Raw genomic sequence first — 26,635 nt, forward strand, 5'->3', positions numbered from 1 at the left:
GTGGTCATAAGTCCCCTAGAACTTAGAACTACTTAAACCTAACTAACCTAAGGACAGCACACAACACCCAGCAATCCCCGCCGGGAATCGAACCCGGGAACCCGGGCGTCGGAAGCGAGAACGCTACCGCACGACCGCGAGATGCGGGCGCTCAACTGATTAGTGCAGTTCCCTTTCCTGAGGCCGTCCATCTGATTGGCTACAGCTTATTCTACGTTATTTTACATTTTAACATATTTAAATAATCTAAGCTTGACCACTTTCACGTTCTAAATAAAGTAACAATAATATCCATTAATAGTAAACGTTAAAGTCTTTTACATGAAACCAACACAGTTTCCTTCTTAACTTTGAATGTCACGGCCAGTAGCCTCGCACCAATGCGATTTCTGAAAAATAAATAAAGAAGAAAAGTAACTATTAGGCACTAAACCTTACAACAAATATTCTATTACCTAATGATTCAAAAAGGTGTCATGCTGCCATCGTTCAATGTGTTTTTGTGGAGGAAATGACGATCTGATGCTTAACTGTAAATACTGATAATTTAAATGTACTATATGTTTTAAACAAATAAAGTTACAGGGTAGATATTTACAACGATTCTCATTTTAATGATGCGCATCTATATGAAATGTCGATCGTTAAGATCGACCAAAGCGTTCAGATTTCAGTATTCAGGCCTTTGTTACAAAACTTATTAATTTCACTTTAACAGTAAATCCTAAACTATTATATATACGATCAATATTAAAGTTTTATTGGGATCACCATGAAAATTTATGGAGGATGGCAGATTAAAATTACTGTGGCTTCAACCCCTGCATTACTACGGAACTAAATAGTTTCTATAAATGTTTCCCTTTACAGCCGATCTTAAACCCGCCATATTTAACACTGCTACGTCTCCTTGGCCACAGACGCCTTCTACTGGGTTTCTCTAGGACGTCGGTTCTCTCGCACACTACAGCACAATAGACGCCTGTGAGATTCCCCATCTCGTGGCGAATCTGTGCACAGTCCTGGACGAAAGGGTTCTTTTCACAATTCCTGAAGGCTGACTCTTTCGGTCATATACTTAAATGAGAGAGAAGTGCTCGTTAACTCACAGGTTTCGTGTACAGATCGACTGGGAGAACTTTCCTTTTCAGAGGGAAGCCGAGGAACTCCCGCAGCTCCAAGACGTCGTCGATGTTTGCCTTCGCTTGTGCGACAACGACGAACAGCAGCGCCCTCTTCTTGTTCGTCCGATTATGCAGTTGACTGCTACAACCCTGAAGCCGGCACATAGGAGCCCTTTCTGGAGTGCATTTTCGTAGCAAATCGTGGGCAACCCTCTGAGGAGTGCCTTGGTTGCCTTCTCTCGCTGCTTCCGTGACGTCGTCTTCTTCATAGGTGCCTCTGCGAAGTGGTCAACCACACCGGCTTTTTAAGAGCCCCGAAGTCTGCCAAACTCGCTGCTTGCACCTCGACCGTGGATTCGAAGTCGGCTGACTCGGTGCTGACTTCGAACCCGCAGCAGCTGGCTACCTCGTCGCACAACTGTGTCCATCCCGTACTTCTGCATTGGATGTACAGAGGAGGGACAAGTGTAAGATCGTCTTCAGTGTTCTGCCGATCGGCAAATTCGCTGATTTGCACTACCGGAGACCACTGCTTCAGCTCTCCTCCATCCGCCTCGTCTGCCCTTGCAGTGGCGCAAAAACACGACAACTTGCTAGCGTCTTATGAACGACACAGCGCAGCTCAGCACAAGCACAAGTACAACACAAGCGTGCCGTGTCGGCTCTGTCAGTCCGAGCACCGGACCGCTCAACAGAGGCGATGCGTCCGCTTCGGCTATTGGAGCTGAACCTCGAGACACTCGTCGCTGAGCAGCATAACTTAACAGGCTGGTAGAATGGCGTGTGGCACCGCGGCCGGCTGCGCTAGGGCTTGTGGATGCAGAGGCTCGGGTTCAGCTCCATGCTCTGCGATGGACATTCAAAGTCATTGGGCTGCTACACTAGCATTTGGTTCACGGTAGAAGCTGAAATAGAGAATGTAAGTCTACGAAAAGAGAAACGGCTTATCACTGAGTCAAAAGAAATGCGCTGTAGCTAGTGTTAGTTCCAAATTTAATCAAGGAAATTATAATCTTATATCAATACACAACACCCGCACTAAATAAGACCATGGAGAACGAGTAAGCCATGCAAACTGACCAAGGACTTAGACACGGATGTATTCTTTCAAGACAGTTACGTATTATCTGTATCAGCTGTAGAATCCAGGAATGGAACTAAAGAAACCCTACCGACTGTGAGCAAAAAACTACAAAGAAATATCGCTGTAGATATTATTATTTCTATACCATAAGAAAGTGAAAATGGTCTACAGTATAACACTCTCTTGAATTCTTCTGTATGTCTACTTCTCTTGCAAACTGAGAAATATGTCTCGCTACATTTACGGAGTATTCTATCTATCGATTGCGCCTTTGTCCCGCATTTTGTGCGGGGTTGGCGTGGTTAAATCGGATTTGGCATGTTAGTGTGAAGGGGTGGCCGGATGCCCTTCCTGCCGCCACCCCGTGCCCCCTGGGACGGAATCAGAGTACCCCATCTGTCTGCGTCTAGTGTAAATCATGGAAAAGTGCCGATGTGTTTCAAATGTCTGTGCGCCCGGGTTCCCGGGTTCGATTCCCGGCGGGGTCAGGGATTTTCTCTGCCTCGTGATGGCTGGGTGTTGTGTGCTGTCCTTAGTTTTAGTTAGGTTTAAGTAGTTCTAAGTTCTAGGGGACTGATGACCATAGATGTTAAGTCCCATAGTGCTCAGAGCCATCAAATGTCTGTGAGCCGTGTAACTGAGGCGGGACGTGGGGACCAGCCCGGTATTCACCTAGGGGCATGTGGAAAACCGCCTAACAACCACATCCAGGCTGGCAGGCACACCGGCCCTCGTCGTTAATCTGGCTGGCGGATTCGATCTGGGGCCGGCGCGCCTACCCGAGTCCAGGAAGCAGCGCATAGGTGCTCTCGGCTAACCTGGAGGGTCCGCTACATTTACGGAGTATCCCAGAAGGAAATGTCCGTATTCGGGGATATCGTAGGAACGTTCATTTGTTGGAGGAAAAGACTTCATATAAACATATGCACATTTGATTTTGAGCTAATGGCCTCTTTTACGTGTTATTCTAGCCTAGGCTATCTCATTGCTTTCAACCTCTTTGCTCGGGATGTCTTTCTGCCTTTAAACTAGCCCGCTGAAAGCGCAGTTGTCCATGGAGTGTTGTGACTGATGTAGTGCGAGGGATAGAAGCGTATCAGAGAGAAGTCTCGGTTACCTGTGTTTGTACATGCGCTGGCTAAAATACCATATATCTACACCAATAAAAAATATGCCGATATAGTGTATGTTTACGGCATCTGGGATGTTTTAGTGCTTCCGTTGCTGTCAAAGAATACAGTCAGCGCATTCTGACACCTCGAATTCTTGATGGTAGAGTGTTTACCGAAGTTGTCAGCAGATTTCGCGAAACAGGAATTCTTCAAAGTTCCGATTTTTTCTTCTCAACGTGTGGTTCAACAACTTTTCCAGGAACGGCACACTGTGCAACAGCTTTATTGCGAAGTGTACGGTAATGTTTAAAGGTGTTTTCCAACTGATTGTTAGCGAAAGGCAGGTTGTAATGTTTATTAACTATTGTACAAATGTAAATCTAGCAACGTATTGAATAATACAGAAAATAACCATGTACACTAAACGTGCTCTGTCTCGCAACCCATTCGAAAAAAATGGTTCAAATGGCTCTGAGCACTATGGGACTTAACATCTATGGTCATCAGTCCCCTAGGACTTAGAACTACTTAAACCTAACTAACCTAAGGACTTCACACAACACCCAGCCATCACGAGGCAGAGAAAATCCCTGACCCCGCCGGGAATCGAACCCGGGAACCCGGGCGTGGGAAGCGAGAACGCTACCGCACGACCACGAGATGCGGGCAAGCCATTCGAAATAGGGCATACGGGCATACGTCCTCATAAAGGTTTTGTTTCTTTCAAAAGTGCCAATCTTGTTTTTAAGTGTAGTCGCATGAGTAGGACTAAAACAGCATTTATTCATTCATGTTACCACTAGTCATATATACATATCCTCTAAACTGACTCGTTCCAAATCATTTCGATAAAAGAATCGTTCAAATGATCTGTGGAACATGTAACTAACTAGTTGCCACATCCCTGAGTATTGATCATTCCTCCTGGGACGCCCTGTATACAGTTTGTAACTTGTTCTATAATTGATTTTTTTCTGTAGAATTGCGTTTGTTTTCGTTTTCTAAATTTTTGTATTATATTTTGCGACATTGATTTGAAGTTTGTGTGCAGATATTCGAAAATCATCTTCGCTTTCTTATGATGTAGAAATGATAATATTTACAGCGATATATCTTGTAGTTTTTTGCGCACAGTGGGTTGGATTTCTTTGTTTCCATTCCTGGATACTACAGCTCATACAGATAATACATAACAGTCGTGAGGAAATACATCCTTTCCTAAGTCCTTTGTCAATTTCTATGGTTTATTCATTCTCCATGGTCTTATTTAATTCTGGTGTGCGTAGATTGATGTAAGCTTATAGTAGCCTTGATCAAATTTGGAACTGTCTAGCACTAGCTACAGTGCATTTCTTTTACGATGAGCCCTTTCTCTTTTCAAAGACTTACACTCTGTGTTTCAACTTCTTCTACAGTGAATTATAAGCTAGTGTTCCAGCCCAATGACTTTGAATATCCATCGCATGGAATGGACCTAAACCTGAACCTCTAGATCCACGGGCGTTAGCGTAGCCGACCGCAGTCTTGTATTTGTGAATGTTGAATTCTTCCCATAACTGATAAAAGACAGAATAAATAGCGCAAAGATATAAGTAATATGTTCTCCCAGAGGCGTCGTTTTGAGGGACAAACTGATAATTGAAGATACATGAAAACAATAAAAAAGTGGTAGATGGCATATAAAAACATGGATCTAAATGGCACCAGCTTCTTACTGGGATGCTAGAGGATAAGTTTCATGCAGAGTGTTCCAGTATCAACCCTAAGGAAAGAGAGATTTGGGAAGATCAAACCGCCTATGGATTGAACAGTTTCTGCAGTCACAAACGGGGGCATAACCAATACTTGTTTTGTTACAATTCCAACCTTGGATCTAAATATTTATTTGTAATCGTGTTATTAATTTCGATCGGCCATGACCATAATCAGATCTGAGTAAATACGTGTTGCATTACACATATCATACCATTACATGTGATGGTAGAGTCAATGCACATATAATGGTGTGATGTGTGTGATGAAACTCGTTTTTACTCAGGTTTGAAAAAGATAATTATCGACCAAAATTAATAACCTGATTACAAATAAACATTGAGACCCAAAGAATGGAAACTTTTGCGTAACTATATCGTAACCTCGTAACCAGTACTGTTTATATACAATAATGATGATGACTTAAATAGAATAATGATGACGACGCTGATGATGATGATGATGATGATGAGAGGCGCTCAACATCATGGCCATAAACATCCTGACGAAAGGTGGGGCTGGGGATGAAGACTGCCCCCAAATGCGGAGCAGTTGATAATGCATTAAAGTCTACTCCCTTCCCCACCAGTTTAGTGATGAGGCCTGACAGTTCACAAAATTTCGCCACTCTTGTAACAGTGGAATCAGTGTCAGCGAGAATGGCGAGCAGATCACCATCGAGACTGAGAGTTGCCCTAACATCAGTTTGTAGGACACACGTAACCAAAATACTGAACTGAAAGTGGCCACCGGAGGAGGAAGCCATGTGTTAAAGGGCTATGTCCTGTGCGCAGCCTGGAAAGCAGAACCTCCTTCCAGCGGTGAGACTGACACGAAGTCCGCCATGCCTGCTTGGTCCATTTGAGCTTCCGCAGTTTATTTTCTGTCACCTGCAACAATTCAGTCTCCCACTGAGCCATGATGCGTCTACCAGAAAATGAGATCATGGCGAGCAACGGGATGGGACATTGACGGACAACACCATCGCGGCACGTCTCCTTGGCTGCTTTGTCGGCCATGTCGTTTCCGTGTATCCTGATGTGGCCAAGCATCCAGCAAAAGATCACCTCCTTGTATTGGAGCCGCTGTAAGGAGTCGTGGATGAGTTGAATCAACTGGTCTACTGGATAAATTTGGTGAAGTGCTTGTAGTGCACTAAGAAAGTCGGAACAGACAAGAAACCTTGTACGGTTATGTTGAATGCTGGACTTTCATACGTCTTTGCAAAGTGGACCAATGATTCTACTGTGGTGTGCATACACAAACTCTGAGTCCGAGATACTATTATCACGAGTAGTAGTGAGAGAACAGTTGTTGAGAGGAGTCGGAAGTGTTCGGATGCATCTGAGATGGAGGGAAGCCGCGCGACAAGAGAGGTTGATCGTGTTAGTAGCACCGGAGGACACTTTGGTATTAATTGAGGATTTTTGGTAATTTTCCGTATTTGTTGCACGTAGTTGTTGCTTGCCCACTGGAGGGATTTTGCCAGATTTGTGTATGCATACATTGAGGGTAATATTTGTACCTTTGTTGTGACCAACGACGTGTTTATTGCGTATAGACATTGTGGAATAATTAAGTCCTGTGTAAAGTTTGTCAGTGTTTAAATAATCTATTTCGCGAATATAGTGAATTAAAGTCTTTATCGATTTCTTTAATTTTTTTATATCTTTTGAGGCTAGTTGACCAAACCGCTCCTCATCATTCAGTTTCTCTATTTAAAAAAAAAAATATGGCACTAGTTTTTGCAATTATTATGACCGTGCATTGCACCCTGCATGAGTCGCAGTATTGCTCTTGAAATATTTCTAGCATGTTGCTGATCACGCAGCTGCAGCAGCAAGACCAGGTAAGTTTTCCGTTGGGTATAGGAGCATTGCAGAACAGTTGCTGGGAGCTGTTAGAGGATATTTTAAAAATCGCAGTCAGATACTTGAGAATTGGTCAGTTTATGATTTGTAGAAACAGTTACTAATTTTTGTTTCTTATTGTTCTGCTAAATTCTGTAATTGTCGGAGATGCAGCGTCACATATTTCCGTAAGGCTTTGAGCAGGACAAACAATAATTACAAATATACACGTGTTTAAACGTTAATTACATGTAAGTTACAATGTCTGCATTCTATTGATAATGCCATATATCTCCGCATCATAATTTGTAATTTGTTTCGGAAGACGCACTTCGAAAACCCTATAGAGGTAAACGGCAGAACAACAAAGGACATTCTCTTGCTGGGCTCCATCGGTATAATCAACGATAAAACTGTGATACGTACTTAAAATGGAAGAAAACAAAGTTGTAAAAACGTAACCTGGAGTACAAGTTTTCTTGTACCGCGTCAAGCTTGAAATAACTTTGGCCCTCTGAAGACACCGAGGTGGCAACGTGTTCCATCCCCGGATTGTGTGTTTGAATGAAAATTCTGTGAGGTACGTCTATCACTTCCCCTAGTAGACCTCGTGTATCAAAAGCAAATGTCTGAAGAATCTTGCTTTAATGTATCATACAGCTCTACACTAAACGCTTTATGAACTGTATTAACAAATTCGCGGAACGGGTAAGTCTGTTTCACTACCAAGTCCTAATGAACATTTTTTGACATTTTTGAGTACTCTGCGTGCGAGAACTATAATTTTTACTTGTCAACTGCCTGATTTATAGCGGAAAAAACAAACGGTGGCTGCGACAGGGGAAAACGTGGCTCTCGTTCCCGCTTCTCATAAATTGGTGCTCATGATACGGCCTGCGGGTTCATTTATCTCCCCTGTTCATTATTCATTCAGGGCGTGGTCTGCTGCTTCGCTGGTCAGGTCCAGCGAAATCTCAAATATTCTGCGGTGACCTGCGAGAAAGGAATTCTAAAACGTAATACATAATATAGAGTCAAGCTTAGCGTTATAGTTTACGTTAAGTTAAACTAAATATTTAATTTCTAATGAGTTTAGAAAGTCATTGCTAATCCTGCGCTGAATTCTAAAAAACGTAACAGTCAAGCTCATTTTACTTTCAGTTAACTAATACTTCTTCTGTCTGTTAACCTCAGTCCCTTGCACTACAGAAAGAGATAGGATAAACCACACATAAATCGGACGTAAGAACTTATAAGGCGCACCTACAGCAAGAACATAGGATCAAACTATTATATAAAAAGAGACTAGAGACGTGAATTTTTTGAAGTACATGTATTTTAAATAAAAAAGGAAACATACCTATTTTTATTTTCCATTTGAAATCCTTATTTTCAAAAAGTTTAATGAAAACCTATGAAATCCTCTGATAACGTCCAGTGATCACAAAAGGATATGAAGGAAGCAGGGAGAGAAATCAATATCACAGTTTTGTGTGATTATGAGTTTACTTACAGGCCACACTCAGTTCACTCAGTGTGACTGTGACAGCTAACAGTTGTAAACAGAGTCTACAAATGTGGAGTACTTGAAAAGCTGCTTCTTGTCAATATCATTACTACCTATAGTTTTTATCGGCCAGCCATAATTTCCAGTGAGCCACTTCCCTCAGCTTCCCCTGTTGTACAAGAACACAGCAGCATCTGAGAAATGTTTAGTGATGGAATCTTTATTACACCTCACAGCAAGGACTAACAAGCTACAAGGCATAGGTGATTTAGATAAAGATCTGTGAGATTGTATCTGTTCGCCTGTTGCCACAGGAAGAGGCACGACATCAGAGAGAATCACCTCTTCGCCCTAATAAAAACTTAAAAAGGCCAGTAATTGGTGGTTTAATTTTTTTTTTTTTTCAGAGACGCAGATTTCTTAACTCTTGCCCTGGTTCAACATGAGTTTGTGCTATCTTGTGGGAGGGGAGATTTAGGGCCTCCAAAGCCTTGTGGTTTGCCAAGACGGTGAAGGCAGTGTTGTTTGTGCGCTATGCGTGAAAATGGATTTTTTTCAGGATTGATGCAAAGCACTGGGGTGTGGGACTTTGGTCTGGTAACGGACTGCTGGTTGAAGCTCTCGCATGTGTGGTTGGTACTTGGAACCTGTCCTGAGACTGACTTCACTTGTGAATAGTTTGGACTGGGGAGCCTGTGGGGAAGTTCTTACTATACCGACAGTGTGACTTCAAACGTCTTGGACTACTCGTTTGCCGAGGGCACACTTATTCATTTTTGGTTTACCATTCTTGAAGTTTGGTAACGTTGTGCGTTCTGTCGTGTAAGTGAGACAAATTGGTCCCTTGTACGACACACTGAAATCTACCGTGATTTCAGGGCTCTGGTAGAGAGTAAATTTCGATCCGTCTGCCTGATCGCTAGACCGTGACATTTTCGCATTTCTTTTATGCCCGCGATCGATTCACAGGTTGCTGCCCCCACGTCACACCTCCTCCGCCGCACACATCTCGCCAGCTGCGAGTGACGTCGCCGCTCCAAATAAACAGGGTAACGTTGTTTAAGGTGGTGGGTTGTACATGTATCATATATATTGAAGAATAGAGATCTTAAAAAAAACAACAGGGTAACGTTGTATAAGGTAGGGGGTCGTTGTGTATGATTTTATTGTATTGAATGAAGAAGATTTTTTTTACAAAATAAAACAAGGTAACGTACTGCCGCTCAGGCATTGTCAGGGCGTAGAGATCTCAATCGCCACTTGCTCTCAGCTGCACCTATGTAGAGAAACGTCAGTAGATTTGATCAATCAAAGACTGCTCAGCGTCAGATCAATTCAGCTTGAGTTATCCACATTTTAAGGGCCAGAGTAATTGACTCACTGATCACCTAGTTAAACTTTTCTTACCAACCAGGATACACCCCGTGGAGCAATCTGTTAGTTGTTCCATAAAAACACGGGAGAAATGCCGGATGTCAGAAACGTCCTGCCACGATATTTCGGCGCAGAGTCTTCTGGCCATCTTCAGGTGAGTACCACTGTAGTACTACTGGCGAGTACTGGCCAGTACTACTACAGTGGTACTCACCTGAAGATGGCCAGACTCTGCGCCGAAATATCGTGGCAGGATGTTACTGACATCCGACATTTCTCCCGTGTTTTTATGGAACAATCAGTACGCCGGGAAAACTTTAAACATCACAATCTGTTAGTTGTTTAGGGAATTCAGTCTATAACTTGTGTAATATACTTTATGTCTCGTTTGGTAAAATAAATGTTGTTAGTACACTAAATTTTGCCAACATTCTCAATCAATTAAATAGTCCAAACAGGTTACCTTTCAGCCACTCCGCCACAGGCTCTGCATTATGAACAGGTGCTCGATCTTGTCGAAAGATGCAATAGCCATCCCCGAATTGCTCTTCAGCAGTGGTAAACAAGAAGGTGCTTAAAACATCAATGTGGGCCTGCGTTGTGATAGCGCCACGCGAAACAACAAGGGGTGCAAGCCCCTCCATGAAAAACATGACTACACCATAACACCACCGCCTCCGAATTTTACTGTTGGCACCATATACGCTGGCAGATGACGTTCACTGTGCATTTGCCATACCCACACCCTGCCATCGGATGGCCACGTTGTGTACAGTGATTCGTCAATCCACAAAACTTTTTTCCACTGCTCAATCGTTCAATGTTTACGCTTTTTACACCAGGCAAGGCGTAGTTTGGCGTTTACATGCGTGATGTGTGGCTCATAAACAGCCACTCGACGACGAAATACAAGTTCTCTCACCTCCCGCCTAACTGTCATAGTACTTGCAGTTTGGCAGTTCTCTCACCTGCCACCTGACTGTCATAGTACTTGCAGTTTGGAATTCCTGTGTTATGGTCGGAATAGATGTCTGCCTATTACACTTTACGACCCTCTTCAACTGTCGGCGGTCTCTGTCAGTCAATTGACGAGGTCTGCCTGTACCCTTTTGTGCTGTACGTGTCCCTTCGCGTTTCCACTTCACTATCACATGGGTAACAGTGGACCTAGACATGTTTAGGAGTGTGGAAATCTCGCGTACGGACGTATGACACAAGTGACACCCCATCACCAATCCGTGAGTTCCGCAGAGCGCCCCATTCTGCTCTCTCACGACGTTCTAATGACTACTGAGGTCGTTGATATGGAGAACCTATCAGAAGGTGGCAGCGCAATGCACCTAACATGTTTTTGATGGTGTCCGGATACTTTTGATCACATAGTGTACGCTAATGCGTTAATGCGGAACCGATTTACGCTGGAAGGAAAACTAGTTACAGTTTTGGTCACTAGACGCATGTTTCGCGCTGTACTGTACCTCGCCGGCGTCTCCGGTGCTTATATTCAACGAATTACGTCAACAACAGTTAGTAATAAAAGCAACATTATGCCTTTCTCACGTGTTTGACCTTTTCTGCGCACGTTCTGTCCCTAATCTATTGCTACAGAAACATTTCTGTACATCTTTCTTGCATTCACAGCGCCAGACTTGCAACTGGTGGACAAAATTGGAACTCTTCAGTTAAAACTTCCGGGCTGAGAGGCCGTGTCCGATATATAAAATTTCCACCTAACGTTTCGTCTCCATCTGCGGGAGACATCTTCTGAGGTCGTCCGGCTACTGTGACTGAGGTTCCAGGTACTCTCGCATTTATAGAGGGCACCACCATTCGTCACGTGATGCCGCGGTATGCCTATCTTAGGCATACTGTTGGGGAAACAACTACTTCCTTTCCTTCATTAAAAACTAAATCTTCTTCCTTGAAATCAGTGATAACTTTAATGTATATCATGTCCATTAAGCCAAGGAGCCTGAAGTGTTCGTAGTTCTGTAATGTTTTACATCTTGACTGTCTCCATTCTCATCAAGTAGTATAATTACAGAGCTATTCTTGTTTAGAGGACTTGTTTTGACAGGTGGCCGTTTTTGTCAGCAAGCGCCTTTCACAAATCACTTGTCAGCTCACGGACGATCAGTCACTAGCCGACAGTCCGATGGAGCGGCACATCATTTTTTTTTTCTTCGATTTATTAGCTGTTGCGAGGTACCCATTTATCCAGCTCAACAGTGCAATGTCAATTATGATGTCACGAACGTAAGGATAACACAACCTAGTCTCCGAGAGGAGAAAATCTCCGACTCGAGCTGCAATCGAACCCGGACCTCATTGCTTCGCAGTACATCTTTGATAACAGGGTCGCGCAGATGTCTCTTGTGGCAACGCCAGCCAAACAAAGCGCTGGGCGCGTGATTTTAGGTTGGACATTACACGTAGTTTTAATCATAAATCACTCCGGTCTTTCTAGTTCTAGGCAGCACACCGGATCGCAAGTGATACAGACTCTTTTTTCGTGTATTTGATATTTGAGCCTTCGGGCTTTCAAATAAAATTATGTGATGAGTGGCCCTCAGCTACGTTCCTCAGACTCAGAGTTGAAATATTAAAAGTTTTGGCTGGTTTAGTTGTCTAGGGGCTGAGATAGGTAGCTAAATGCTGCTGAGTCTACAGTATATAATATGAATATACACATGAATCGAATGGCCGAAGGTTCCTATCACTCAACAATTTCCAATTTTGAATGTTACATAGAAATTTATAAATGAAAGATTTCAATTAAATAAAATCTGCAGGTACTATTTTTAACGACTTTAAATGATGAGTACAATAGCAGAAGTACCTTTAATGATGCCATTTATTACTGAAAAACATTTATTGGTGTCTATTGTCCAGCAATCAAATAAAATATAAGTTGAATAACAGGGAAACAATAGATTCCTACTTCACATAATTAGTTATGAACAATAACATAGATCGCGATATATTCACTTCTAAAGCCATACTACGTCTTCACTGCAGGAGCGATGGAAATATCATAAGTACACAAGTTGGCACTACGAAATATTTCTATCTCAGGCGACCATGTGCAAACTGCTCCACTCTCCACGTCTTTCCCGCGACTGTACATCGCAGCTTCCCATCCAGCACTCCTCGTGTCCTGTCCAGCACTCCTCGTCCAGTCTCGCAATTAACGAGCGCTGTGATTGGCTAGAGCGCTCCTGCCATGTCTTCGAGTCAACGCATACTCACAAACATATTAAAACACATACAAAATACTGGATTTACATTTAAATAACTTGCAATTTAATAAATATTCCTACGGCTTGACCGTAAACACGCTCTAACACACATTATTAAATACATAAAGAAATCAAATGAACATATATCAAAGGAACAGAAAGAAATAGTTGTCCAGTAGCCTAATGTCTCTGCACTTTCTAAAATACAGTAAATATTTAACCAATTTCCTCATGAATAGTATATATCGGATATAAAGAAAGACATAGACGAATAAATATATTTATAAGCATGCTGCTACCGTTTTTTCATGTCACTGTGGAGTACTTATGGCCTGACACGATCAATAGTAATCAGCCACTCTGACCACCAATAACTGACGTACATGCCTATAGTTCATACCAATTTAGGTTTACACTAACTGCTTTCTAAAGACACGTCGATTGACAAAAGAAGATGAACCGTTTAGACTTTGGAAATTCGTTGCTGGGTGTTACTTGTATAATTTACAGTCAGATACTAAACATTAAACTAATAAAGATATTGAAAATCTGATTACACCATCAGAATCGTCATGCAAATAATGGTAATGTAAATGTTTCTTTTTAAGGTATCTTGAGTCGTCTGGCTATTATTAATTTCTACGTGAGCTGTGAAACGTCTGCCCTTATGGTTTCACAAAGTCCGCCATCTTTGGCACTCCCGGCATAATACACATCTCCTTCATCGAGACAAAGCATAGTCCTCGTCACAGCGTCAACACGGAATTCCCAGCCGTGTGACCCGCGTGGCCACGCCAACTCCGAACTTTGAATATTTTAAGGACGCCACAAATCGTCCGTTACCTCACAAGCGTTCGAATAGGAATTTGCAACATAATGGTGAGACTGCAGCGAGCTGCGCGAATATTTACGATGTGTTTGTGGTGTTGGAGTTACTAAACTCGTGCCCATCTCATGTTGTATTTTGCATCTGAAGTTGCCATGGATAATATTGTGCCTTTGTTGTCGCTTTCGATGTCATCATATCAGGTGGTAATCAGTTCTGAGTTAATCTGCAAATTCAGATGACTAACAAGCAGCTTTCCTCATACACATTGTTGTTTTTCAAAGGTTTGTAAATTTATTTGTATGACCAAGATTGTATTTATGCATCTTTATGCTCTAATTTCCAAAGAGAGTGTTAAATGGCCAGCCAGTGTGGCCGAGCGGTTCTAGGCGCTTCAGTCCGGAATCGCGCTGCTGCTACGGTTGCAGGTCCGAATCCTGCCTCGGGCATGGATGTGTGTGATGTCCTTAGGTTAGTTAGGTTTAAGTAGTTCAAAGTTCTAGGGGACTGATAACTTCAGATGTTAAGTCCCATAGTGCTCAGAGCCGTTTGAACCACTTAAAGAGTGCTAAATGACCTGTGCCGGCTTATGTGGCCGAGCGGTTCTAGGTGCTTCAGTCTGGAACCGCCCGACCGCTACGGTCGCAGGTTCGAATCCTGCCTCGGGCATGGATGTGTGTTATGTCCTTAGGTTAGTTAGGTTTAAGTAGTTCTAAGTTCTAGGGTGTACTAATGACCTCAGATGTTAAGTCCCATAGTCCTCAGAGCCATTTTGTTAAATGATCTAATCCGACGTTTGATTTTTTTCAAAATTGTTGACATTGTAAACCTGAATTATTGATACATTATATATTCGTCGTCATAAATTTATTATCTTACACCTTTCCTTTGTTCAAATATTCCGGCACATGTACCTTATCACCATATGTGAAAACACGAGACTTGCTTCCAACAAAATGTCCTCCATTCAGTAATGTTAAAATTTACTTGTGGGTTACGATACATATGTTAACAGCTCTCTCATTTATTTTTCGTAAGAACTTTTCGTCTATTGAGGTAAGCTGTTGCAAATGCAGCTCTTAGAGATACACGGTAGTAGAGACTACAGTATTGTATACTATTGTCTCCAATACACAACCACTCCGTCTTCATGAAACTTCCTGGCAGATTAAAGCTGTGTGCCGGACCGAGACTCGAACTCTAGACCTTTGCCTTTCGCGGGCAAGTGCAAAGGTCCGGAGTTCGAGTCTCGGTCCGGCACACAGTTTTAATCTGCTAGGAAGTTCCACATCGGCGCACACTCCTCTGCAGAGTGAAAATCTTATTCTGGAAACATCCCCCAGGCTGTGGCTAAGCCATGTCTCCGCAATACCCTTTCTTTCAGGAGTGCTAGTTCTGCAAGGTTCGCAGGAGAGCTTCTGTAAAGTTTGGAAGGTAGCAGACGAGGTAGTGGCGGAAGTGAAGCTGTGAGGACGGGGCGTGAGTCGGGCTTGGGCAGCTAGTTGGTAGAGCACTTTCCCGCGAAAAGCAAAGGTCCCGTGTTCGAGTCTCGGTCCGGCACACAGTTTTAATCTGCCAGGAAGTTTCATACCGGCGCACACTCCGCTGCGGAGTGAAAATCTCATTCTGGAAACTCCGTCATCAGGTTATTGGCTGGTGAAGGCAGCCGATGAAAAACACATTTGCTCTGCAGAAACTGAACCCTCAAGGCCCAATTTTAATATACATTGAGGCAGTAGAGTATCAGTTTACAGTCAACGTTTTAGCTCAAAATTCAATTGTGTTACTGGCTAGTAACACCCTCTTCCGTAGCGGTTTGTGTTAGTTTTGTCATCTCCGAAACTTAAACACTGAAGTAAGATTTCGTTATTAATCGGTCGTATTGAGTGTGCTAGAGGTATATATCACCTCAGGAGTCGGAATTAGTATCTTGTATAAACATTCAGGTACAGTTTGAAAAAAGAGCTGCAGGGTGTAAACAATTTGAAAACTCCTTCTACATTACTATTCCACAGCTATGATGAGTCCCATTGTAACATTATGATCTCCATGCAACTTTCGTTTCTTAATACTCTGAATGACTTAACTCACTTCATTGGAGACTACTTCCGTACAAAGCAATGTTCGCAGGCTTAGAAATTTTCTCTCTATAACTAGTTACTGTGCTGCACACGAACCGTTATTACACTCTAAAGACCGCTGACCTCTATGGACAAGACGTGTGCCCTAATTACGTGTGTCCTTATTGGTCAACATCGGTGTAGTTAGGGATTACTTTGCACTAGAAGATTAAATTTAACTTTGTAACTCAACAATGACAAAAAGTAAACAACAGTTGTCCAGGCCCTATGCACATATGGCTGTTATTCCGTACTAGATGCAGCAAAACGTTTTCGCTCGCATATTGCATTCCAGGAATGAAATGTTACCAGGAAAGAGAAACGCGATATTTAGGGATTTATTGCGGGTCGTATTATTAACTGCATTTGTATTCTCTCCTCGCAACTCTGGACTGAAGGAGAGAACTGATTTTCGTTCGGGTGCTGAACGACGGAGAACAACATAAGGCTACGACCGTGTGGTGGGGTTCCGAAACGTGTACACCGTCGCATGCGCACAACGGTGCTCTTGGCCCCAGCTGCAATCTGTCTTCTTCTGGAAGGCCTTTGTTAGTCCGCACGCACAAAGCTGCAATTTAGGCAACAGGCGTCTCCGCTGAATACAAAGCATTGTTGTACTACTGGGAAAACCAAAGGCGGTATTTATGCTCTCATTCGCGATTTCCAGTTGGAAGGTCGCAATTAGGCAGGGCGAGACAGTGGGTTTAACATGTCACAGAAGAACGAAGACTCCCACTCTCGACATCGCCAGTAAATTTCTTGCCCTATGGGCGTTCTTAGTTGGAGAAGGATGAAGCAAACCGATGGAACTCTGTGGTGCCTGGAAGCGAGAGTACACTACTGGCCATTAAAATTGCTACACCACGAAGATGACGTGCTACAGACGCGAAATTTAACCGACAGGAAGAAGATGCTGTGATATGCAAATGATTAGCTTTTCAGAGCATTCACACAAGGTTGGCGCCGGTGGCGACACCTACAACGTGCTGACATGAGGAAAATTTCCAACCGATTTCTCATACACAAACAGCAGTTGACCGGCGTTGCATGGTGAAACGTTGTTGTGATGCCTCGTGTAAGAAGAAGAAACGCGTACCATCACGTTTCCGACTTTGATAAAGGTCGGATTGTAGTCTATCGCGATTGCGGTTTATCGTATCGCGACATTGCTGCTCGCATTGGTCGAGATCCAATGACTGTTAGTAGAATATGGAATCGGGGGGTTCAGGAGAGTAATACGGAACGCTGTGCTCGATCCCCACGGCCTCGTATCACTAGCAGTCGAGATGACAGGCATCTTATCCGCATGGCTATAACGGATCGTGCAGCCACGTCTCGATTCCTGAGTCAGCAGATGGGGACATTTACAAGACAACAACCATCTGCACGAGCAGTTCGACGCCGTTTGCAGCAGCATGGACTATCAGCTCGGACATCATGGCTGCGGTTATCCTTGACGCTGTATCACAGACAGGAGCGCCTGCGATGGTGTACTCGACGACGAACCTGGATGCACGACTGGCATAACGTCATTTTTTCGGATTAATCCAGGTTCTGTTTACAGCATCATGATGGTGGCATCCGTGTTTGGCGACATCGCGGTGAACGCACATTGGAAGCGTGTATTCGTCATCGCCATACTGGCGTATCTCACCGTGTGATGGTATGGAGTGCCATTGGTTACACGTCTCGGTCACCTCTTGTTCGCATTGACGGCACTTTGAATAGTGGACGTTACATTTCAGATGTGTTACGACCCGTGGCTCTACCCTTCATTCGATCCCTGCGAAACCCTACATTTCAGCAGGATAATGCCCGACTGCATGTTCAAGGTCCTGTACGAGCCTTTCTGGATACAGAAAATGTTCGATTTCTGCCCTGGCCAGCACATTCTCGAGATCTCTCACCAATTGAAAATGTCTGGTCAATGGAGGCCGAGCAACTGGCTCGTCACAATACGCCATTCACTACTCTTGATGAACTGTGGTATCGTGTTGAAGCTGCATGGGCAACTGTACCTGTACACGCCATCCAAGCTCTGTTTGATTCAATGCCCAGACGCATCAAGGCCGTTATTACGGCCAGAGGTGGTTGTTCTGGGTACTGGTTTCTCAGGATCTAAGCACCCAATTTGCGTGAAAATGTAATCATATGTCAGTTCTAGTATAATATATTTGTCCAACTAATTCCCGTTTATCATCTGCATTTCTTCTTGGTGTAGTAATTTTAATGGCCAGTAGTTCACATCAAAATCGGATATTTCCAACATAATGTAGATAATATTTAATGACAAGTATTTCTGCTAATATATATCAACATATTTTAGTTGTTTCAATTCAGACTACAACTCTCATTAATAAAGATTTGAAAGCATAACGTATATAACGGTTGGTTATAATTAAAGTGTAGCTACTTACGGAGTTCCTGGGTGGGCTGTGATTATCGTTAAACTTGGTGAATTTGCTAATGCGTTATCGCGGAGTTCATTTACGCTGGAAAATAAATTAGCTCCAATTTTGGGCAGCCGGTGCAAATCGTGTGTTGTGAATGCGAGAAAGACGCATAGAAATGTTTTCATACGTAGTGAATTAGGAACGGGACGTGACAAGGAAAGTTGAAATAAGTGAGAAAAGCATAACATTAACTTTATTATTGACCACCGCTTATACAATTTGTTCAGTATGAGCACCGCAGACGTCGACAAGAAGCTGCATCCGTGAAACTACGTGATCAGCAGCTACTCACAGCAGTTCCAGTGCAACCTGAATAGCGTGTTTCTACTTATTCGTATTAAGGTCAGGTAGAGACCGAACGTGTTCCTCGTAAACGAGTTCTATTAGATTCCCTCCAAGCCAAAAGTCGTATATATTCAGATCAGGTGGAAAACCTCTGGAGATAGCATGGCAGTAAAAAGTTTCATTAAGCAGATCTTTCACTAGGAGAGCGACATGAGGCGTTCCCCATCTTGTACGAAAACAATGACCACATGCTGCACAAGGAGGAATCTACGGGTGTAACCTCAAGACGTCACGGTTCTCCTTGACAGGTCGTCTGGGCGTATTCTCTTCTAAGAAGATCGGACGGTGAGTAAAGATGCTTGTGAATCCACGCTAGGGGCTGATGACCTCAGATGTTAAGTCCCATAGTGCTTAGAGCCATTTGAACCATTTGAATGACCAAACACCACGACATCTGGTACGAATATCTCCAAAGAAAGGACAGTAAATGACTTCTCAAACTAGCGTTATATTATAAACCAATAAGAAGAAGAAATTGTGGAAGATCTAAGAAGAGATGGACAGACAATTTGTGAAAACAGAATAAGCTCAATACCTAATTCATGAAGTGTAGAAAAAGTAGAAGAATCAAGGATAATCACTGGGGTGTGGATGAACATGGAAAGAGGTAACACTAGCATAAGGCAGAGAAGAGCAAATATTGGCTCGATAATTAAAATACATTTTTCACCAAAGATTTATATCTACTTAATCAAATAAAAATTTTGCAATGAAATCGGAGATAGAGAATACACTAATACTGATAATCATGTATTACAGTTTGGTGAAAGTATCAGTCTGGAAAGTGTTACAATGTAAATATCTTCAGATATTTAATAGATGCTGAGGGCTTGAGACGAGGAGTAGAGAGAACTGCAAACAAAGAGAAGCGACAATGGAACATGTTAGTTAGTCAGCAGGCAGCAACATCTCCATCTCTATCTACACGCTGTGTGCTAGCGGATGATCTTCCCTACAAATGGTAAACGTCACGATATGTGCACTGTCAGACGTAGAAATGAAACACCCAAATGGGAAGAAGGGAACAGAAAGACAATTCAGGGTTGTGAGAGCATGTGATGTTATTTCAGTGATTACAATATCGAGTCAAAATTCCAAAGGAGTTGTAAATATGAGCTCACTGATCAATAAACCGTTGTGTCCACTCTCGCCTGGACGCATGCACTGATTCATTTGGGAAGGGTGTCATTGTTGTTGTTGTGGTCTTCAATCCTGAGACTGGTTTGATGCAGCTCTCCATGCTACTCTATCCTGTGCAAGCTTCTTCATCTCCCAGTACCTACTGCAACCTACATCCTTCTGAATCTGTTTGGTGTATTCATCTCTTGGTCTCCCTCTGCGATTTTTACCCTCCACGCTGCCCTCCAATACTAAATTGGTGATCCCTTGATGCCTCAGAACATGTCCTACCAACCGATCCCTTCTTCTAGTCAAGTTGTGCCACAAACTTCTCTTCTCCCCAATTCTATTCAATACTTCCTCATTAGTTATGTGATCTACCCATCTAATCTTCAGCATTCTTCTGTAGCACCACATTTCGAAAGCTTCTATTCTCTTCTTGTCCAAACTATTTATCGTCCATGTTTCACTTCCATACATGGCTACACTCCATACAAATACTTTCAGAAACGACTTCCTGACACTTAAATCTATACTCGGTGTTAACAAATTTCTCTTCTTCAGAATGGCTTTCCTTGCCATTGCCAGTCTACATTTTATATCCTCTCTACTTCGACCATCATCAGTTATTTTGCTCCCCAAATAGCAAAACTCCTTTACTACTTTAAGTGTCTCAATTCCTAATCAAATCCCTCAGCATCACCCGACTTAATTCGACTACATTCCATTATCCTCGTTTTGCTTTTGTTGATGTTCATCTTATATCCTCCTTTCAATACCCTGTCCATTCCGTTCAACTGCTCTTCCAAGTCCTTTGCTGTCTGACAGAATTGCAATGTCATCGGCAAACCTTAAAGTTTTTATTTCTTCTCCATGGATTTTAATACCTACTCCGAATTTTTCTTTTGTTTCCTTCACTGCTTGCTCAATATAGAGATTGAATAACATCGGATATAGGCTACAACCCTGTCTCACTCCCTTCCCAACCACGGCTCCTCTTTTATGTCCCTCGACTCTTATAACTGCCATCTGGTTTCTGTACAAATTGTAAATAGCTTTTCGCTCGCTGTAATCTTCCGCTGCCACCTTCAGGATTTGAAAGAGAGTATTCCAATCAACATTGTCAAAAGCTTTCTCTAAGTCTACAAATGCTAGAAGCTGGCTTCTAAGATAAGTCGTAGGGTCAGTATTGCCTCACGTGTTCCAATATTTCTATGGAATCCAAACTGATCATCCCCGAGGTCGGCTTCTACTAGTTTTTCCATTCGTCTGTAAAGAATTCGCGTTAGTATTTTGCAGCCGTGACTTATTAAACTGATAGTTCGATAATTTTCACATCTCTCAACACCTGCTTTCTTTGGAATTGATATTATTATATTCTTCTTGAAGTCTGAGGGTATTTCGCCTGTCTCATACATCTTGCTCACCAGATTGTAGAGTTTTGTCAGGACTGGCTCTCCCAAGGCTGTCAGTAGTTCTAATTGAATGTTGTCTACTCCCAGGGCCTTGTTTCGACTCAGGTCTTTCAGTGCTCTGTCAAACTCTTCCATTTCCAAAATATTGTCCTCATGTGTCATAATGCCGTTATATTCTCTCCTGAAGCAAGCCGACCCGCAACTGTTGTAAATGGTACTTGACATCCGGGATACTGGCAATGGGCCGAAGATGACTTCTGAGCTGTTCGGTCCCACACACGTTCTGTCGGGGACAGATCTGAGGTCCTGCTAGTCGTTTGAGGACCTCAAAATCATGCAGACAGGGTATATACGCCTGCCATGTGTGGATGAGCTTTGTCCTGTCGAAAAATGGCACAATGATGCTGCATTCTCTGGTCTGACTACGTAAAGAAATGGTAAATTAATTTGTAAAAGTTTACTATTCTTTGCTACATATATATATATATATATATATATATATATATATATATATATATATATATATAACTTGATTTTGGTTATTAAAGCTTTTTATAAGTTATATCCCTGAATATGGAAGTTAATAGGAATATAAAAAAGGGGAGGAAGGTTTATCTGTTTAGCAAGAGTAATAGAAGGCAGATTTCAGACTACCTAACAGATCAAACCGAAAATTTCTGTTCCGACACTGACAAAGCCGAGTGTTTATGGAAAAAGTTCAAGGCAATCGTAAAATGCGTATTAGACAGGTACGTGCCGAGTAAAACTGTGAGGCACGGGAAAAACCCACCGTGGTTCAACAACAAAGTTAGGAAACTACTGCGAAAGCAAAGAGAGCTTCACTCCAAGTTTAAACGCAGCCAAAACCTCACAGACAAACAGAAGCTAAACGATGTCAAAGTTAGCGTAAGGAGGGCTATGCGTGAAGCGTTCAGTGAATTCGAAAGTAAAATTCTATGTACCGACTTGACAGAAAATCCTAGGAAGTTCTGGTCTTACATTAAATCAGTAAGTGGCTCGAAACAGCATATCCAGACACTCCGGGATGATGATGGCATTGAAACAGAGGATGACACGCGTAAAGCTGAAATACTAAACACCTTTTTCCAAAGCTGTTTCACAGAGGAAGACCGCACTGCAGTTCCTTCTCTAAATCCTCGCACAAACGAAAAAATGGCTGACATCGAAATAAGTGTCCAAGGAATAGAAAAGCAACTGGAATCACTCAACAGAGGAAAGTCCACTGGACCTGACGGGATACCAATTCGATTCGACACCGAGTACGCGAAAGAATTTGCCCCCCTTCTAACAGCCGTGTACCGCAAGTCTCTAGAGGAACGGAAGTTTCCCAGATGGTTGGAAAAGAGCACAGGTAGTCCCAGTCTTCAAGAAGGGTCGTCGAGCAGATGCGCAGAACTATAGACCTATGTCTCTGACGTCGATCTGTTGTAGAATTTTAGAACATGTTTTTTGCTCGAGTATCATGTTTTTGGAAACCCAGAATCTACTCTGTAGGAATCAACATGGATTCCGGACACAGCGATCGTGTGAGACCCAACTCGCTTTATTTGTTCATGAGACCCAGAAAATATTAGATACAGGCTCCCAGGTAGATGCTATTTTCCTTGACTTCCGGAAGGCGTTCGATACAGTTCCACACTGTCGCCTGATAAACAAAGTAAGAGCCTACGGAATATCAGACCAGCTGTGTGGCTGGATTGAAGGGTTTTTAGCAAACAGAACATAGCATGTTGTTATCAATGGAGGGACGTCTACAGACGTTAAAGTAACCTCTGGCGTGCACAGGGGAGTGTTATGGGACCATTGCTTTTCTCAATGTATATAAATGACCTAGTAGATAGTGTCGGAAGTTCCATGCGGCTTTTCGCGGATGATGCTGTAGTATACAGAGGAGTTGCAGCATTAGAAAATTGTAGCGAAATGCAGGAAGATCTGCAGCGGATAGGCACTTGGTGCAGGGAGTGGCAACTGACCCTTAACATAGACAAATGTAATGTATTGCGAATACATAGGAAGAAGGATCCTTTATTGTATGATTATATGATAGCGGAACAAACACTCGTAGCGGGTACTTCTGTAAAATATCTGGGAGTATGCCTGCGGAACGATTTGAAGTGGAATGATCATACAAAATTAATTGTTGGTAAGGCGGGTACCAGGCTGAGATTCATTGGGAGAGTCCTTAGAAAATGTAGTCCATCAACAAAGGAGGTGGCTTACAAAACACTCGTTCGACCTATACTTGAGTATTGCTCATCAGTGTGGGATCCGTATCAGATCGGGTTGACGGAGGAGATAGAGAAGATCCAAAGAAGAGCGGCGCGTTTCGTCACAGGGTTATTTGGTAAGCGTGATAGCGTTACGGAGATCTTTAGCAAACTCAAGTGACAGACTCTGCAAGAGAGGCGCTCTGCATCGCGGTGTAGCTTGCTGCCCAGGTTTCGAGAGGGTGCGTTTCTGGATGAGGTATCGAATATATTACTTCCCCCTACTTATACCTCCCGAGGAGATCACGAATGTAAAATTAGAGAGATTCGAGCGCGCACGGAGGCTTTCAGACAGTCGCTCTTCCCGCGAACCATACGCGACTGGAACAGAAAAGGGAGGTAATGACAGTGGCACGTAAAGTGCCCTCCGCCACACACCGTTGGGTGGCTTGCGGAGTATAAATGTAGATGTAGATGTAGATTTAGATGTAGTAGATGTAGAATGCTGGCTGTGCAATTACATTAACAGCTCTACCCCTCTGGATGTCACAGTACTATACTGGAATTCTCCGCTAGCATTCACAGGAAAATATTGATTCTGTCACAGCCATGTACAATAAACAGTGGCAGATCTAGTCATTCGTTGGTTGCCGCCGGATATACTGTATTAGCAGTATATATTATTTCCAGTTAGTTGGTTACATTGTAGCCGACGGTATAAAGCGTGGTACCATCTGCGTTAGCAGGAACGGTAAACCACAAAAATTACTGTAGAGACCACCAACTGCCACGGTCCGAATTTCCCAGGCACGTTGCTGTGCTGAAGCCTGCGGCTCAACGAATTTCTGCAACCTTCTGGTCAATCATTCATATGGATTCCAGAGCAAGAAGTTCCCTTTTTGTTAGCACACACGTACAATTTTTATGTTGCAGTCTGTCCGTGAGCGAGGAATATTTCATGTAATCGCATAGCAAAATGCGATGACGCTCTCCGACATGATGTAATGGATACTACCATAATTATTATTTAGATCGGTTCACGTCTCATTTGAAAATAATATTCTTTAAAAATTGAATGCTGTTTGCATTTTAGATTACGACCATTTATCTGTTCGGTTCTAGTAATAATCTCCATTTCACCACCAAACGTTTAACTGCATATGTACGTTTAACAGCGTACTTCGTTGTGACAAAATAAACGCGTGTTTCTACATAAACAAGTTACACATTTTGGATACATGCGCAGTCGACAAAACAAAACTATTCGCATTTGTTAATAAGCTCGGGTATCTTCGGTTGTGTACCGCTCGCAGCAGCGAGACCACAACCCACATTGACAACGGTGGCAGCGGCACTTGTAACACACTTTTAACACTTTATTTTTTCCCTTCTTATCCTAACAATTTTATTTACATTTTTTACTATCTGTGATTTCATATAATCACTAGACATTGTTTTATCTACGTATATATACAACATTTACATGTATATGTTTGAAACGCAGAGACGTTTCTGCCTTGAATATTCATGCAGAGGTGTATAGTTACGTGGTAGCGGCATGGCAGCGTTTGAGGATCTGGGCTACCATGGAATTAATCACCGTTCGCGTCGTCTCGATACCATACTCTTTTTTTTACACCGCATTGTTTGTTGATGTGTTGCAAGAGCAAAACGAACATAGCCGAGGTATGCCAAACATGAGAATGCACAGCGCCACAGACGGGGATATGAGAGTCCTTTACTTCCAGCATATCTCAGCGTACGCAGACCACAAGACACAGCGTCCCGGCGCTCGTCCAGTGTGATGGCTTCAGTGCACTGTCTCGATGAAGTGGTCCAGTCCCAGAAGGACGACTGACCATTTCAGAGGAGTCGAATCTTTCAGCGCTGATTTTCGCAACAGGCTGTCGTCGATCTGATCGACTGGCCTGTTTGAGCGTCGGACTTTATCCCACTGAAAATCTGTGGACGAAAATGAAGCGTCACATGAACTTAACACTGGCCAGAAACGGTCCCCGGACCTAGTACTGGATATGTGGGAGAACCCCATGCCTCGTCGGATGATACAAGTAACTGATGCAAGTGGTGGGTGGACCTCATCCTAGCCTCAACCCTGATGTGAGACTTTCCACATCTCACATTATCCCACTTTATATCACAGCATTCAATACAGCCGAATGTTTGACTGGAAATCTGCCTGAAATCATTGTACAAGAGCATGCTGTAAAGTAATGCCTCCGAATATTTTATGTGAAAAATCTTAAGGCTTTTCGAATAAAACAAACGTTATTAACATTCTACAATTTTGTTATTAGTGTCTACATACCTTCAGCCCGCTGCCGTTAGAGGTTTCCGAATTGTAGCTTGTAACGTGGCGGTGTTAATCTTTTAATGGAATATTTCGAGGTAAGAAGCACTTCAGTCAGCGGTGTTCAAATCTAAATGTTTCTGAAGATATGTCGACGACAACTTTGTGGTTTGGGCACATGGGATATCAACTCTTTCTTTATTGCTGGATCACCTTAAGGCCCTCCATCAGAGCATTTGCTGGAAGTGGAGAAAAATGGAGACCTCCCATTCTTAGTCTCTTGGTTCGCAGAAAAGAAGACCGTTTCTTGGGTCACAGTGTGTTTCGTAAACTGACTCACACTGATCACACAAAAGTATCCGGACGACCCCAAAAACATACGTTTCTCATATTAGGTGCATTGTGCTACCACCTACTGCCAGGTACCCCATATCAGTGACCTCAGCAGTCATTAGACATCGTGAGAGAGCAGAATGGGGCACTCCGCAGAACTCACGAATGTTGAACGTGGTCAGGTGATTGGGTGTCACATGTGTCATACGTCTGTACGCGAGATTTCCACACTCCTAAACATCCCTAGGTCCACTGTTACCGATGTGATAGTGAAGTGGAAACGTGAAGGGACACGTACAGCACCAAAGCGTACAGGCCGACCTCGTCTGTTGAATGACGGAGACGCCGACAGTTGAAGAGGCTCGTAATGTGTTATAGGCAGACATCGCACCATCACACAAGAATTCCAAACTGCTTAGCACACAATAAATGCAAATTTGAAAAAA

This window comes from Schistocerca americana, chromosome 6, assembly GCF_021461395.2.
Source record: "Schistocerca americana isolate TAMUIC-IGC-003095 chromosome 6, iqSchAmer2.1, whole genome shotgun sequence".
Lineage (NCBI taxonomy): Eukaryota > Metazoa > Arthropoda > Insecta > Orthoptera > Acrididae > Schistocerca > Schistocerca americana.